This window comes from Dioscorea cayenensis, chromosome 7 (assembly GCF_009730915.1).
Source record: "Dioscorea cayenensis subsp. rotundata cultivar TDr96_F1 chromosome 7, TDr96_F1_v2_PseudoChromosome.rev07_lg8_w22 25.fasta, whole genome shotgun sequence".
Classification (NCBI taxonomy): Eukaryota; Viridiplantae; Streptophyta; class Magnoliopsida; order Dioscoreales; family Dioscoreaceae; genus Dioscorea; species Dioscorea cayenensis.
Window position 1 is genome coordinate 12,945,163 of NC_052477.1, and position 13,779 is coordinate 12,958,941.

At 40.8% G+C, this 13,779-nt stretch overlaps 2 non-coding genes across 2 annotated transcripts; both read left to right on the forward strand.

Annotated features, from left to right (window-relative positions):
• Positions 1 to 2,651: 2,651 nt before the first annotated feature.
• On the forward strand, positions 2,652 to 2,758 carry LOC120266133. Its single transcript, XR_005537976.1, has one exon. It is a non-coding gene; the product is annotated as a small nucleolar RNA R71 (small nucleolar RNA).
• A 10,032-nt stretch (positions 2,759 to 12,790) lies between these two features.
• Positions 12,791 to 12,897, forward strand: LOC120266023. The gene has a single exon (XR_005537867.1). It is a non-coding gene; the product is annotated as a small nucleolar RNA R71 (small nucleolar RNA).
• Positions 12,898 to 13,779: the final 882 nt, after the last annotated feature.

Here is a 13,779-nt window from a genome sequence, read left to right on the forward strand (position 1 = left end):
ACCCACAGGGCAAACGCATGCCCCTGTGTGCTCTCAGGATAACTTAACGCTTTCTAAATGCATCCACACGGGCATGTGAAAATTCCCCACGCCCGTGTGCGCGATCTACAGGGGTAGACGCACGCTTCTGTGTCTTCTCTGTCTAACCCGAGAAAATTTTCTAAGTATACCTCACGCCCGTGCGGAAATTCCACACGGACGTGGAGCTTCACAGGCCCAGCTCACAGGGGCACCCACACGCCCCTGTGTATTCTTGGGATGAAGGATAGCTCTTCGGCAGAGATCCACACGAGCGTGTGGAAATTACCCACGCCCTTGTGTTTGTCACAGGATTATCCACAGGGGCGAGTCCATGCCCTCTGTCCTCTTGGGATGAGCTCTCAGTAGAGACCCACAGCTGTGTGAAAAATTCCACACGGCCATGCGTTTTCTTTGGCTGACTTAGAAAGAATTGCAAGCTCTGCAAAAAATCCCTGAACATGTAAATACACTTAGAGCCTTTCCTATCATATGAAATGTACCAGGGAAAAACATGAAAAAACTTGCTCAAACTAACCAATAACTTCGCCATACACATTTTAAGCACACGAAAACATCAAATAATTAACAAGAAAATCACAGCAAAAGCATCGAAAAGTTCTAGACACCAACGTTCAAAGCCTTATTCATGCAAAAACTAACTAAAAACTAGAATAACAATAAAGACTCGGGTTGTGTCCCAAGAAGTGCTTGTTTAATGTCACTTAACTTGACATACCTTGTCATACCTCACAGGGGCTCATCGATGAAGGGTTCCCTCTTACCCAAGATTTGGAAGCACGATGAACAATGTCTCTTGAAGGTAGAGGGAGAGTTATCGAGCATGTTACCACATGAGGGATGGTCACCCTTGTTTCATTCTTGTGCATCCTCAACAGACCTGGGGCATTTCTCATGGCATCTCCTTGCTCGCTTCATCTTCCGTAGCACCTTCTTCAGAATCCCCAGGGTAGATGGTACTTTCTCCTCTGGATAAAGTATCATTACTTCTTCCTCCTCCACTTGGACTAGCAACCCCTCATACGGGTTCGGATTCAACATTTCCTGCACATATTCATTGATCAGTAGTGTCAAGAAAGTAGAGAGTATCATCAAAGTCAAGAGAATGTTGCATGGCCTTTGGCGAGTCGGTAGGTCAACTTGTCGTCGCCCACCCTCAGTGTCAACTTCCCACCGTCCATGTCGATCAGTGCCTTAGAAGTGCGCAAGAAAGGCCTCCTAAGTATCAAAGGAACATCTGCAACGTCATCGACATCCAATACTATGAAGTCCACAGGAAATATATACTTGTCAACTTTGACAAGCACATCTTCAGTGATACCCTTCGAATGTCATTCTAGTGGGCTTAGGCTCTCCCAAGCCTAGCTTCTGAAAGAAAGAATATGGCATAATGTTGATATTGGCCCCTGAATCTGCCAATACCATCTCTTCACCCATATTACCAATGTTGTACGGGATGATGAAGCTTCCGGGGTCTTTCTTCTTGTTTGGCATATTCTTTTGCAAAACCGACAAACAAGAGACATCTAAGATCACCGATGCACTCTCCTCTAATTCCTCTTATTGGTCAAAAGATTCTTCAAAAACTTTGCATACTGAGGTATTTGAGACAATGCCTCTACAAAATGAATGTTGATGTGCAACTGCTTGAATAGACCCAAGAACTTCTTGTATTGCTCATCATTTTGGTCATTCTTTAATCTCGAAGGATAAGGGATTCTTGGTTTTTAAGATGGGGATGCCACCTCCTTCTCCTTGTTTGCTATTTCCTCAACCTCCATGACCTCGAGTGCTTCAATATTGGTCTTCTCACTTAAAAGCCTACCCTCAACGTCACGACCACTTCTCAAAGTGATCGCCTTCACATACTCTCTCGGGTTAGTTTTGGTATTTCTAGGTAGACTTCCTTGAGGTCTCTCTGATAGAGTTTTCACAATTTATCCCACTTGATTCTCTAGATTATGCAATGAAGAGGTAGGTTTGCGAAGCGTAGCTTTGACCGACTTAAAACGTGTATCCGATGATTGAACAAACCTGGTCAAAGCTTTCCCTAGATCGGTTATCCGGGTGTCCAAGCCTGAAACTCTATTCTCCATGTTTGGGGCTTGTTGTTGTTGAAAACCCGGTGGTGCTATGGCCTTTTTCTGCCCTTGGTTACTCCATGAGAAATTGGGGTGATTCCTCCACCCATGGTTGTAGGTGTTGCTATAAGGATTACCTTGTATTCTTCCCGAATTACCCACAAAGTCTACTTGTTCAGTCGGGGCAAAAATAGCAATCGAAATAAGACAATCCGACGACATATGTGAACCCCCACAACCATCACAACTCTTGATAGCGGCAACCCTTGGTGAAGTCAATGTATCAATTTCTTGCTCAATGCCTCTACTTGGGCTGCCAAAGATGTAATTGCATCAATCTCATGGAGTCTGGCCATTTTCTTCCTTTTCCTTGCATTCTATTGGTAGCTATTCATGCCCATTTCTTCTACCAACTGTCGGGCTTCATCAGGGGTCTTGCTCCCCATTGTACGTCCTACGGCGGCATCTAGAAGTTGTCTTGTACTTGGATTCAACCAGTTGTAAAAAGTTTGAATGATCATCCATTCAGGAAATCTATATTGTGGACACTTCGGCAAGAGATCCTTGAATCGCTCCCACGTCTCAAACAAGGATTCAAGCTCCATATGAACAAATGACGATATTTTATTATGAAGCTTTGCCGACTTTCCAGGAGGGAAGTATCTTGCAAGGAAAGCTTCGACCATCTCATTCCAAGTTGTGATGGATGCTTTTAGCAATGAATGAAGCCACTTCTTGGCTCTTCCTTTGAGAGAGAATGGGAAAGCCCTCAATCTGATAGCATAATCCGAAGCTCCGTTGATCTTCAGCATGTCACAAACTTCCAAGAAGTTTTCAATGTGATTGTTTGGATCCTCATCTTCCAAACCATTGAACTGAGCTGACTGCTGAATCATCTGGATGAATGTCGGCTTTAGCTTGAAATTTGGAGCTGTAATCAGGAGCCGCATCATACTAGATTGTGTGCCCAAAACTGAGGATCTAACATAGTCAGAAAGTGTTCTCTGTTGTCCATTCTGCTCTGCCATATTGTCTGACCCTTCAACTTCTATTTCAGCTTGATTGGACGGTTCTTGAACAGGTTCTTTACCCCCTCTTTTGAGTGTACGTTCAAGTTCGGGATCACCTTCAATGAATATCGAAGGGTTCCCTTGTGCCATAACCTGGAGCTGCACTAAAAGAAAGAGAAAAAATTTGAATGATGATAGAATAAGGAGATGTGAAATAGAATGAATGAATGAATGAATAGCTAAGATAGCAAAGTACAAAGTATTTTCTAAATGCCTACCCGGCAATGATGCCAAAAACTTGACACACCCTTTGCGTGTGACCTGCAAGTGCACGGGTTTGTCGAAATAATAAATCCTAGGTGAGTGGGTATCTTATCCACAGGGAGTAAAGAATAAAAACACCAAGATTGTTATTTAACCAAGCAAAGATGAAACAATGATTGTGTTAATAAGATGTAATGTAGACAAAATAAAAGAAATATGAAAGAGAGGCACAAATAAGTGAAAGGAAAAAGCAATCGATAAGAAGTGGGGTACTCAGATATTGTTCCCCCTAAGATTATCACTTCAAGTGCAAAACCAACTATTATGCTTCCTAACTAATGCTCAATGAGTCGTGGACATCCTAAGTTACACGGTCCCAAACCTAAGTTCAACCACGACTAACTCTATACTATGCCCCAGCAGAGAAATTGATCAGTCTCAACATCTCATACTGTGCAAAGTTGAAAGACTCTCTAGTGATTCCAAGTGATAAATCCTATTCCTATATATAAAACTAACCCTTTGGTCTAAGTGAAAGGCCCCTAGTCACAATTATGCCCCAGATACTAAGGATTACTACAACACTTCACTCTGTTGCTCGCTGAAGTAAGCCCCAGCGGAGTTCCTCTCTTAGTACTTCACTCTATTGTGACGGCAAAGAACTCTGGGAAATGGAGGTAGGATAAATCACACCAAAGGGGAAAGGGGATGCTCCGCTACCTCTCAACTCACCCTCTCGACTGTCTCCAATCTAGCTTTGTCTAACTCTCATGGTGTGTCACTCATTCACAAAGAATACCAATGTGAACTATCAAGCCTAGTGTCACTATAGGTGGGAGAAATCAGTAAACAAGCATTCAAGATTGGAACTCAATTAAAGCATCAATTAAGGAAAGCATAATAAAAGATTAATGAAACGAATACATCCTAGGGATTCACAAATCCAAGTACTCACTAGGGGTTTAGCTCTCCATGGAGCAAGATACAATCAATAGTAAAATCAAAAGTAAAAACAAGTAATCCATAGGAAAACCACCTCGGTAGTCATGTCGATAGTCTTGTGGAGTAGCCCCATCCTCTCCAAAGGTCTCCTCGTCAAGCCTAGGGCACACCTCGCCGGATTGGTACCAACGAAAGCTCCCCCAATAGCTATCTTCTAAGAGAAACACAATCTTGAAGCCGTAGAACCACTCCAAAAGCCTTGCCAATAAATCTCTAAACTCTAGCAGCAAGCCTCTCATGAGTTGGAGAAAAGATGGCAAGAAGGATCCTCAAATCGGGCTGAATCGTGGCTTTAAATAGGTAGGAATCGGGCATCCACACGGCCCTGTAGACTTGCCACACGCCCATGTGGAAATTCCTCAGGCCCCTGTGGAAACTCCGCAAGGGCGTGTGGATTCTCTGGAATTCTGATTTTCTACGGCCTGTAAACAGTAGCTGCTACAGTAATTACTAAAGTGATTTGCTATAGTACCAGCCCAAAACATTCCCGATTCACACTTTTCATTGAGGCAACATAAACGGGCACAAGTTTATGGCGTAGATCGAGTCGCTTCTTTAATAAAAAGCATTATTGGCAAAGATCTTGATATCATTGCATAAGTCGGGATACGCAAATGTGAGCGTCTTCGTGCCCTCCAACTCATTGTAATTGCTTGACTATATGGAGGTTGGCACACATTCTCCTATCTTAGAGCCCAACTTGTGTCTTCACATTTTTCATCGAGGCCACATGAATGGGCACACATTCACAGTGATTTCCTATAGTAATGCTACATGCACTTCCCAAACAAAAAAATTATCCATGAATCCACACTTTTCATCGAGGTCACATGAATGGGCACACATTCATGAGATGGATTGTGTTGTTTCTTCAACAAAATCACATTTGACGACAATCTTGCTTGCTTTGCACAAGTCAGAACACATGAGTGTGACTGCCTTTGTGCCCTCCACTTTTAATGTTCACTCAAGCACAATAGAGGTTGGCACACACTCACATGTCTTTGAGCACAACTTGTGTCTTCACGTTTGTTCACTCCAAGATTTTATCAACAACATCCATTCATGATCTACTTTGGCTTCTTTCTTCCATACTTGTCTCCATAACCCTATATTCATAAAAGTAACATAAATAGACATGTATGAGCGATAAAATCTGAGGAAAGTAATGCTCATTGTAAGAAAAGAATACGTTATATTACTAATACACAAGCACTTATCAAACTCCCCACACTTAAGCATTTGCTTGTCCTCATGCAAAAATAAAACATTGAAGCATAGAAGAAGGAAATATTGAAAGTGCTTGGCCTTAGGTTCACCAAAAGTATGCAAAAGAAGTATTCTATAAGTAAGGGAAATTTTAACACCGAATATGAAAAATCAATGCTCTAGCTAAAAACTCGAATTAAAAAGGACAACAAACCCTAAATCGTGTAAGTGTGTGTAAACTCACTCAAGTCAACTCAACGTATACTCCTCAAAGTTCTAAGTATAAGGGATTTATTTATTTACAAAACAAAGCAAAGAGACGGTAGTAGCTTTACACATCCTCTAAGGTAGCCCTATCCGAAGAGGCCGCTAAGGTAGCTTTCACACTTTCGAGGTGGTAGCTCTTTCTACCAGGGTAGTAGCTTTCACTCATCCCATGAGAGTAGCTTCATACTTCATAGGAGGTAGCTCTTTCCACCCCAAATCCAGCCCAATTATAGTTATTTGAATGTCCCGAGCTAGAGTCTTTGCCAGAAGGGATGCAAGGCCTGACTTCCCTTCAATATGTATCCATTGAAGATTGTCCATCATGAAGTTCTTCCCAGAAGGCCACCAACAGCAGCTTTTTACTCTTAAAAGGCTTAAAATCAATGGATTCTAGCCATAGTAGGACACTACTAGCACCTTGTTTATAAATATCATGAAAACATAAATAGTAAGACATGTTCTTGCTTAAAGTTGTGCTACTCACGTGCTAAGTTATGAACAAATGCATTGCCATTGCGACAAATTCTTTCCTCTTGGTGGCATTTTCATCTGTGGCATTACTTGCTTTATACATTCTTATTTCAACAAGCATATTTTTAAGGTGCCACTTGCCCCTATTCTCTTTCTGTTGTCATTTCTCTTTTATTTCTTTTGTTTGTTGAAAATAGAATTATTATCACTTTTCCATTTCTGCATCACTTTCTCTCAGTTGTGATCTATAGAAACAAATTTTTTTCCTTCCTCAACTAATTTAAAAACCAAAAATATTAAGACTCGACATTTAGCACTTAAGACACAACATTGTGATTAGAATCTCTACTCGATTGCAAAGAATAAGACCTAAAAAGTAAATTTTGTATGTAATCTTTTTTTCATTATTGAATAATTTTCTGAAATTGTAAACACTAATTTCAAAAAATTAACAGAGCATATCTTTTATTCAATAGCCATTGTCTTGGTCAAGCACTTTTACCTATGATTTAAGGTTTATATTTATTCTGCGTCATTGTTTTCTTAGATAAGAAAATAACAAGATTTCTTTTTTGCTTTCAATATGTTATCTATGTTTGTGTCATGATGATTTGAATCACGTAAAAGAAATTAAACTAATAGTACATGTATTTTTTATTAAAATTATTTCCCAAATATATTATATTCTCAACGGTTATTAACAATCTATTTTGAAGAATGAGCAAGTGTTTTATTGGAGAAGAGACTTGACACACCCCTTTGCATGTGTACCGCAAGTGTACGGATTGTCGAAGTAATAAAAGTAGCCTGGTGAGTGGGTAGTCCTATCCACAGGGAAATAGTGATAAACAATACAAGAATTTCTATTTAAGTATGGTGAAGATGAATCAATAGTGGTGCAAACAATATCAATGTGGAAAGAAAAAGAAATAAAGAAAACAAGAAAGAGAGACGCAATAAATGAGAGGAAAGACAAACGATAGAAAGTGGGGCACCGCGACATTGCTCACCCTAGGACTATTGCTTAAAGTGCAAGACCAATCATGATGTCTCCCAACTGATGTCTAATGAGTCGTGGAAATCCTTAAACACACGGTCCCAAACCTAAGGTCAATCGTGACTAACCCTATACTATGCCCCAAACAGAGAAATCGCTCAATCTCAACACCTCACATTATGAAAGGCTGCTCAAATCTCTAGTGACTACAAGTAATAAACCCTATTCCCTAATCTAGATCTAACCCTTTGGTTCAGGTGAAAAACCCCTAGTCACAATTAAGTCCCAGCACTAAGGATTATTGCAATACTTCCATCTAACGCTTGTGCAACTAAGCCCCAACAGAGTTCCTCTCTTAGCACTTCACTCTATTATGACCACAAAGAACTCTTGGAATGCGGAGGTAGGATAAATCACACCGGAAGGAAAAGGGCACGTTCTGCTATCTCTCCACTCACCCTCTTAACCCTCTCTAATCTAGGTTTGTCTAACCCTCATGGTGTGTCACACATCGACAAGGATACAAAGATGGATTCTCAAAACTAGTCCCACTCTAAGGGAAAATCACTTCAACAAGCATTCAAGATTAGAACTCAATTAGAACATCAATTAGAGAAAACATAATGAAATCAAATGTAAAAACATGCAATCCATAAGTAAAACACCCTTGTAGTCCGTATCGATGGTCTTGTGGATTAGCCTCGTCTTCTCCAAGGGTTCTCTCGTCAAGCCTAGGGCACACCTCGATGAATCAATGCGGACGAAAGCTCCCCTAATAACTATCTTCCGAAGGAACATGATATTGAAAGCCGTAGAACTACTCCAAAAACCTTTCCAAAGCTTCTTCAAACCTAAGCGGCGTGCGCCTCCAAAGATATGAAAAAGATGGGCAAAAGATCCTCCAAATTGGCTAAAATCGTGACTTAAATAGAGGTGGAATCGGGCAGCGACACAGGCGTGTGGATTTTCCACACGGTCGTGTGAATCTCCAGGAAACCAATTTTCTGCGGTCTGTGAACAGTAACTACTATAGTAATTTTCCTGCAGTAAATTGCTAAAGCACTATGCTAAAATACTCCCGAATCCACACTTTTTATCGTGGCTACATGAACGAGCACACGTCCATGCGGTAGATCGCGTTGCGTCTTTAATAAACGTCATATTGATGAAGGTCTTACGAGTAATGAACAAGTCGGAACACATGAGTGTCGCTGCCTTTGTGCCCCTCTAATTTGCATGTTCACTAGAGCACAACTTGTGTCTTGACATTTGTTCACTCCAAGATTTCATCAACAAGGTACATCCACGATCTACTTTGGTTTCTGTCCTCCATAATTGTCTCCACAACCCTACATGCATAAAAGAACACAAATACCCATGTATAAGAGATAAACTATGAGAAAAGTAATGTTTATGTAAGAAAAGAATACTTCGTATTACTAGTACACAAGCACTTACCAAGTTGCCCCACACTTAAGCTTTTGCTTTTCCTCAAGCAAAAAATAACACATTAAAGCATAGAATAAGGAATAATTGAAAGTTCTTGGCCTTAGGTTCACCAAAAGCATGCAAGGGAAGCATTCTGCAAGTAAGGGAAAATGTTAACACTGAATAAGAAAAATCAATGTTCTACCGAAAAACTTGAATAAAAAAGGAGAACAATCCTGATATTGTGTAAGTGTGTGTAGACTCACTCAAGTCAACCCAATGTATACTCCTCAAAGCTCTAAGTTAGAGGGACTTATGTATGAACCAAAAGAAAGAAAAAGAGATGGTAGTAGCTTCACACATCCTCTAAGGTAGCCATTTCGAAAGCGGCCGTAAAGGTGGGTTTCACACTTTTGAGGTGGTAGCATTTCACTCATCCCATGAGATAGTTCTTTCTCTCATTAGGGCATAACTAGTATCCAACTTATGAGAGTAGCTTCATAATTCATAGGTGGTAGCTCTTTCCACCCCCAATACACAAACAAAAACAACATAATTATTTTTTTCTTTTTTTCTTTTCATTCCACCATTTTTTTTGAAGAAATTAAAACAAGAAACAATTAAACTAGTCACTAAAACATCGAAACTTGAGTTTCCACAAGGTTTAATGAGCAAGTAGTGCAACAAGTGTCAATCGGGCAAAAATTCGTAAAAATTCAAATAGAAACTAGAGCATGAGAACATTCAATGTTAAAAATTCTCCTAAACTTAAGAATACAACCATTGCAACTAAGGTTGACCGCCAATGACTACATGAACATGTATAATAAAAGCATAAGCATAAAACATGTGTAATGCAAACTCCCCCCTATACTTAAGATGTACATTGCCCTCAATGTACGCATACAATCTCAATAAATGATAAAGCAATCAAAAACATATGTGGAAGTAGGCAATTGAAAAAAATACTCCCCTGAACTCCTAATGGTACATTTGATGGAGCTATATTCATTGAGAGTTGAGTTCCAATGGGTTGTGGAGCATACACAGTCATGTGAATGTCACATTGATCGTGTCTATAACTATTCATCAAATTCCAGGATCAAAAAATCATCTGCACGTATACACAAGGGGGTTCAGTGAAGCTTAACAAAAAAAAATTAAGTCGAGTATATAAAGATATAAAATGAAATACAACTCAAAGCAACTGAAAATAAAAGATAAACTCATAAGGAAGATCCTTTCTAAGTGATACAAGTCCAAAAATATAATGTTAAAATGAAATATGAAAAATAAGAACAAAGAAAAGTAAAGACGCATCAAGCGTCGGTGTCATTTGCCTGAGGGGTCCTAGGTCTCATCACGAATGGGAAGGTCGTGTCTCGCCCTAGAATCTACTGTAGAATGTGAAGACGCACCATAACCTCTGTGTGGTTCGGGGCTTGTGTCGTGCGAACCTCAATAATCTCGGCCCGTAGCACCCCTACAGGACTCTCAACCTCTTAAAGCGATCATAGGCTCGAGATGCAGAGAACATGTCGCCTGGAGGTGGCTCCTGTGCTGTAGGTTGTGCCTCGGTCTCCATCTGCTCAGGCTGGGACTCGAGCGCAGGCTATGAACCCTTGGCTACATCTCCCGCTGCCCCAACTAGCTCTGGTGGAGGCATGTTCATCACACATACCCTGTCTTTGTACCTCTTGATTATACCCATCAGTCGTATAGACTCCAAACCGAGGGGTGTTGGGACAATCGTCTTCTCAGCCCCCATGATCACATCAAGTAGACCCATCTCGGTGATGAGTTTGGTGATGTATAGGCTTGAGAAGATCACCCTCACTCTCGTATACTATCCTTGATGTCTCAGATATTCTGCCAATATATGTCCCAAGTGGAGTGGTACACTCTGAACATAGAATAAAGGTACAACAACTCTTGCCGACTAAGTATATCAGTGCTATCACCACGGCCGTTCACTGACCTGCTCAAAACAGCTTGAAGATAATGATATGTAGGTCAAGGAAGACACGTGGCCTTAGACACCCCTGGCTGATACTATCACTGGCAACATAATGCTTTGTATGTGCGCTGAGGAATCATATTAGCAGGATAATCGGTCAGTAACTACTCATACTCCTCAGTTTCAATGTAGGCCTCTTCATATTAACCCAGGTGAACTGAAAACTATGTGAAGCTCATGCTGAGTTACTAACCAAACGCACGGAATAAGATAGCGCCTATAGTGTTGAAGCTGATGTACCATCGGTCGAACTGAAATGATACCAATACCATAAGCGTTAACATGAGAATAACAAGATCTCTAATCGACAATATGCACCTTCAGCTACCCACACACAATAGCTCATCAACCTCATCTACCATATCATCTGCAAACTGAACCTCCCTGAGCGCACTCAAGTCCGAGAATCGCGTTTGGCCGAACATAAGCTTAGAAAATCGCTCAAACAGAGCCTGGTGCTCGGGCATGGCAAACTCCATATGTTCCGGCTTTGGGGAATCCTCCTTGGGATGCTTGCCGGTAGCTTTCTTTATCCGGGGAGCCATATCTGCAAGAATTGAAAAACAATTGATCAAATAAGTTTAAGGATTCAATACTACAGAAATCCACATGGCCGTGTGGAAATTTTACACGCCCATGTAGACCCACGGAGCGTGAAAGTTGCATTGCCACTATGCTAAAACCATAAAAATACATACAAATTTCACTTAAAAACCGCTCTAATGCATGCACCAAACAATTACGCATGAAAACAAAGCAGTAATCACCAGTTTTATCGAAATAAATCAAGATTTGGAAAAGAGAAAGAGAGATAGGTCTTACCGACGAGATGAACCTCAATTGAAGTGTCATCTGAGTGGGTCTTGGCTTTCCCAAGCCTAGCTTCTGGAAGAAAGTATAAGGCATAACGTTGATGCTAGCTCCTGAATCCATATTCTTTTGTAACACCGCCGAACATGAAGCATCTAGAAGCACAGATACACTCTCTTCCAACTTCCTCTTGTTGGTCAAGAGGAACTTAAGAAACTTTGCATAATGAGGCATTTGAGACAACAACCATACAAATGGAATGTTGATGTGTAACTGCTTGAATAAACCCAAAAACTTCTTGTATTGCTCATCATTTTGGTCATTCTTCAACCTTGAAGGGTAAGTAATTCTTGGATTATAAGGTGAGGGTGCCACCTGTTTCTCTTTGTTGGCTTTTTCCTCAACCTCCACGACTTCAGGTGCTTCAACATTGGTCTTCTCACTCATTAGCCTACCCTCAACTTCATGACCACTTCTCAAAGTCCCTTGAGGTCTTTCTGAGAGTGACTTCGCAATTTGGCCCACTTGGTTCTCCAATTTGTGCAATGATGTTGTGTGGTTGCGAAGTGTGGCCTCAACCGATTGAAATCTTGTATCCGACGATTGAATGAACTTGGTCAAGGCCTTCTCTAGGTCGATTATCCGATTATCCAACCTTGATTCTTCAATTTCTATGTTCGGGGCTTATAATTGGTGTCGGAAACCGGGTGGTGCCATAGTCTTCTGTTGCCCTTGATTGCTGTATAAAAGGTTTGGGTGGCTCCTCCACCTGGGATTATAGGTATTGCTATACGGATTTCCTTGACTTCTTATTCCATTACCCACAAAGTCAACCTGTTCCACTAAAGATGTATCACCAATAGAAATCAGGCAATCAGATAGAGCATGTCCTCCCCCACACCTAGTGCAACTTGTCACGGCTGCCACTCTAGGAGAAGTTAGACTGTCTAACTTCTTTCTTAATGACTCAACCTAGGCCGCCAATGAAGTAATTGCACCAATCTCATAAAGTCTGACTACCTTCTTTCTGTCCTTTGTATTCCACTTATAACTGTTCATAGCCATTTCTTCAATGAGATGTCGGGCTTCTTCAAGGGCCTTGCTTCCTAAGGTATCTCCTGCTGCAGCATCAAGTAACTGCTTCGTGCTTGGGTTCAACCCACTATAGAAAGTCTGAATAATCATCCACTCAGGGAACCCATGTTGAGAACATTTTGGTAGGAGCTCCTTGAACCTATCCCATGTCTCAAATAGAGACTCCAATTCAGTTTGCACAAAAGAGGATATTTCATTCCTAAGCTTCGCAGATTTTCCGGAAGGGAAATATCGGGCAAGAAAAGCTTCTAGCATCTCCTCCCATGTAGTGATCGATGCTCTAGGTAATGAATGTAGCCATTGCTTCGTTCTCTCTTTTAAGGAAAATGGGCAGGTCCTCATCTTGATAGCATCATCCATAACATCATTAATCTAGAGCATGTTGCACACCTCCAAGAAGTTCTCTATGTGATTGTTTAGATCCTCATCGGCCAAACCATAAAATTGTACTGACTTCTTTAACATCTGGATGAAGCCTGGCTTGAGCTCAAAATTATGAGCCGTGATTGGTGGGCAGCACAATACTAGATTGTGTGCCAAGAAATGCTAGATTGTGTGCCAAGAAATGTAGGTCTGACATAATCTGACAGTGTCCTCTACTGCTCATTATATTCTGCCAAGTTATCAGACTCTTCACTTTCAATCTCAACTAGATTAGACTGCTCTTGCACAGGTTCTTTTCTCCTTCTATGAATTCTTCTTTCAATGTCTGGATTTTCTTCAACCAATATCGAGGGGTTTTCTCGAATCATAACCTGGAGCTGTAACCAAAGAAAAGAAAATAAATCAAAACAATGGAAGAATAAGAAAGTGTGAAATAGAACAAGTGATTAATAGCTTAAAATAGCAAAGTACAAAGTGTTTACAAAATGCCTATTCCCCAGCAACGGTGTCAAAAATGTGACACAGCCGTTTGCATGTGTGCGGCAAGTGCATGGATTATTAAAGTAATAAAAGTACTCTGGTGAGTGGGTAGTCGTATCCACAGGCAATAGTGATCAGAAACACAAAAATTGCTATATAACTATGGTGAAGATGAATCAATAGTGGTGCGAATAATATCAATGTGAAAAGAAAAGAAATAAAGAA